This window comes from Gavialis gangeticus, unplaced genomic scaffold (assembly GCF_001723915.1).
Source record: "Gavialis gangeticus isolate Ggan-Ray unplaced genomic scaffold, GavGan_comp1, whole genome shotgun sequence".
NCBI classification, from domain to species: Eukaryota; Metazoa; Chordata; order Crocodylia; family Gavialidae; genus Gavialis; species Gavialis gangeticus.
Genome location: NW_017729027.1, coordinates 37,184,482 through 37,188,593, shown reverse-complemented (window position 1 = coordinate 37,188,593; position 4,112 = coordinate 37,184,482).

The following is a 4,112-nucleotide window of genomic DNA, read 5'->3' as shown; positions in this document are numbered from 1 at the left end:
TCTTTTTTATATATATATATATATATATATATATATATACACATACAGATATACACACACCCAGTTATCATTTAAAATACAGATGAACAATAGAACAAACTAGACCAAAGGATATTGATTGGGCAACCTTATAACTCTATTCATATACAGACTATTACTTCAAATGATTCACATAAACTGTAAGGCACAGTCCACAAATATAACCAGCAGTCCTTAGACTACCTGGGTGCCCTGCAGGGCAGGGGCCCCACTCCCAAGATACCACTACAGGAAAGGAGATGGGGGGAAAGAAAAAGGAGAGGAAGACCCCAAAGACTCCTAAGCTCCCCGCTATCACCCAGGAGCGGCCCACATGGTGCCCCTTCGCAACCCTCGCAGGGTCCCTCCCCTGTGGGACCCTCTCTCCAGAGTAACTTACTACTCCACAGTCCCGGAGGGTTGCCTCTTGTTCTCTAGGTCAAACTCTGTTCCCCGCCAGGCTTTCCCTCTGCCTGACTCTGCTGCCGCCGTCCTGGTTTAGGGCCACATGCACCGCTGTGTGTAGTGGCCGCTTTGCCTTGTGCTAGGGGTTGGAGGCCTGGACAGCCTTATACAGGACCGGGGCTTAGTTTGGTCCTGGACCCTCTGTACAGTGTTGTCTGCACTGAGCTGTTGCCCTGCGTCAGCAGCTGTAGACCTGAGCCACCTCAAGCGGCTCCCAGGGCCTCTCACCCTCAGTGCAGCTCCTCCTGCACCGAGTTCCCAGCCTTGTTCTGGGGGTTGAGGACCTGAGCCACCCCAGGGGCTCCAAAGATCCTGGTCTGTGCACCAGCCTGTGCGCCGTGTCTCTGGCTGCACACCAGAGGTTGCAGACGCAAGTCATGCAGCTCCCAGGGTCTGGACGCTGTGCTGCACACCAAACGCCTAACTGCTGGAGCCGTGCCACGCTCCCCACTGATAGAAGTCTTCAGGGGCTCTTCCTGGGCCCTGCTGAGCAGCTCTCCTCGGCTCTTCTAAGCCCCGCTCTTCTCTCTTCTCTGTCCCTGGGCTCTGCTCCTGAAGTCTTCCAGACTTGACAGCGTTGCAGTCTTCAGTCTGGTCTGGGGGAGCTCTTCTCCCTCTCCCCTCAGGAAAGAGGTGCCATGTTATTTCTCTTTCTGCCTTCTGATTGGTGGATGGGCTCCACCAATCAAAACAACAGGATCTCAAGCCTGGGACTCAACCCAAGCTCTGAAAGGTGAGCCTGCTACACAGGGCATGTGGCAGAAGCGCCTTGCTTGCAGACATGAACCTGGTGCAGCAGTGATGTGTGTGCTGGGGGAATCTCTCTCCGTGCTTGCAGACACACACGGATTCCTCTGTTCGGGTGGTCAGGGAAATCGAGGACGTGTGTAGATGCCCATGGAGTATGATCAGCTGTGCTGCGTAGGCTGCCCCCACATTATCAGTGGAGCACGATCAGATATATCATGGTTCAGCTGATCATGCTTCACAGACAGTGCTTATTTGCAGCTTATGTTTCATTTATTGGGTGACTGTTAGTGCTTGCATTGACTACTGTAGTTTTGTAACTGTTTAATTGTGAAGGTGGCTGGCTGTGCCTTGCAATAAAGATGCCATAAAGGCACAATAAAGACTTGTTTGTTTGGTACTGAGCAGTCTGTTGTGCTGTTTGGGACATTGGCACTCTTGCCTCACTACCTCTTTGAAGAAGAAAATACCACTATTCCTGGGAGCTACCAAAAAAGAAAGAGTTTTCCAGGGTGTGCATGTTACAGTTCACTTGTAAAGTCAGGGATAGAGAAGATCCCAGGTCTCAAAGCCAGATACTTGCCCCTTGTGAAGCCACACCAGGGCTGGCTTCAGGGAGGCACTGAGAGGAGGAAAACTAGACAAGATTTCTTCTTGGGCAGAGCTTCCCCTTGAAACAGTGTGTTCCATACAGGGAGAGAGACAAATTAATCCAGAAATGACCTATTCCTTTACAAAGGGAGACAGAGAAAAGCAAATGATTAGAAGGTACCTCAGTCACACTTAGAGACCACTTTCCTGAATGTTTGAGTGGGGCCTTTAACTACTGCTTCAGGCTAAAAGATAGGAGCTATTTAAATTAAAATATAAATAAAACTGGGTCTCATATCAATACAGTATATATAATATGTATCAAAAACTGTAATAAACTGTAAGCTGAAAAGCTTTTAGAAGCCAGTAATCATCTCAAAATGCTTTTTTTCCCAATCAAATATAACATTGCTTGTGGGGATTAATCTGACACAAACTGGAGCAAAAGTGATTAGCTGTTTTAAGTTCAGGACATTTTTTTTTTTAGTGATCACCCAAAAAGCCTTGTCTCCCATAACACTGCTAAAGACATATGTGGGAGCTGGTCTAAATAAAGCAAAACACAATCAATTTTTAAAAAAATATATAATTTACATCTGAGCTGAATTGCATGTCAGCATTGCTCTGACTTGTGCTAAGTGTTAAAATACTTATGCTCAATAGTAAAATGCTAATATATGGAACTGTTGGTTGTAGCCATGTTGGTCTACGGACATAGATAGACAAGGTTCTTTGGGTAAATGTGATATCTTTTATTAGGCCACCTAAACACTCAAAAGCTTGCAAAGAACAATTTTTCCAACTATTTAGCTGGTCTAGTAAAAGATATTATATTTATCCAAAGAATCTTGAATGCAGTATATGGAACTGTTTATTTTCATAATACAATATAGAGTTGAGTTGCTCTTTTGGCTACACATTTATTGACATAACACTGTAAATGTAGCAATACTGGATTTGGCCACTAGTGTGTGCTAATGTACTCCAGTTTTAAAAGTTTTGCCATATTTTTACAAAACAGGTGTCAGTGCCTGATGTTATTTTGGTAGTGTTTCCCTCAAAGTAGCATCTTCTTACAGAAAAATCCCATCCTTTGTGTGAGTTTTGGAGCCCCTGGATTTAGATGTTACACTTTTTTCTCCTTTTTATTATATTGTTTATAGATTCTTACACTCCCCCTCATAATGTCTGGGCACTTTCCAGTAGTGCATTAAGCCATGTGACTAACTGCCATCACATTTGTTCTCTCTTTCTTTCCCCTGGTGGAGAGGTATATACAGTAGCATGTATTGTTTCTGAATATTTTTCACACACTTTTACATACAGAGCATACACATTATTTTTATATTTAAAAAGGCTGGTCAAAGACATTTATCTTGCACTCAGAGGAGAAGGCTGTAAGGTTAGTGAGGGGCCTTAGCTTTGGTGGGCCAGACCCTCTGACTATTATGTCTTCTGCAGAGATGAGCTTTACTTTTATTTACATAGAACTATAGAAAATGAGGGTTGGAGGTCATCTAGTTCAGTCCCCTACTCAGAGTAGGACCTTCCCCAACTAGATCATCCCAGCTAAAGCTTTATTTAGCTGGGTTTTGAAAACCTCCCAGGATGGATCTTCCACCACCATTCTGGGGAACCTGTTCCAGTATTTTACTAACCTCCTAGTGAGAAAAATTTTCTTCATAACTAACCCAAACTCCCCTTGCTGCAACTTGACTGTTCTCTTGTGGCAGAGGAGTGCACATGTTGAGCACTGTCTTCATCCTGCAATTTTAGACAGTCTTTTGGATATACTGAGTTGTGAAGGACTGAGCTTGATTCAATAATCCGTAAAACCCTAGTGGAAGAAGCAGAGGACAGATTTGATGCAGCCACTTTGTCACTGTGAGATAAAGCATACTGGGCAAGATTGGCCTGTGGTCTGATCCAGTGTGTCATCTCTTTTATTTCCTAATGATGTGCTCATGGTGGCCTGTATTACTGAAGAGTTATACTGCACAGGTCTTTATCAGCTGGAATTCCTTGCTAATTACTCAGCTAAACTGCATTGCTGTAACCTAGCTTAGGGGTGCTAAAAATGTGAAAAACAGAGGCTTAGTCATAGTTCTTCAAATTTGTGGAAAAGCTTCAAGCAGAAGACAAACTAACAACAGACCCTGGATTTCTCCAGGAACAAAGCCTTTTATCCTAGGATCCTACAAGCCCCTTGTCCCACTTTGCAACCCTACTAGAAGAAGAACAAATTCTTAAAGCAATCTTTTCAGAACCACCCATGCCTATTGCCTTGTATG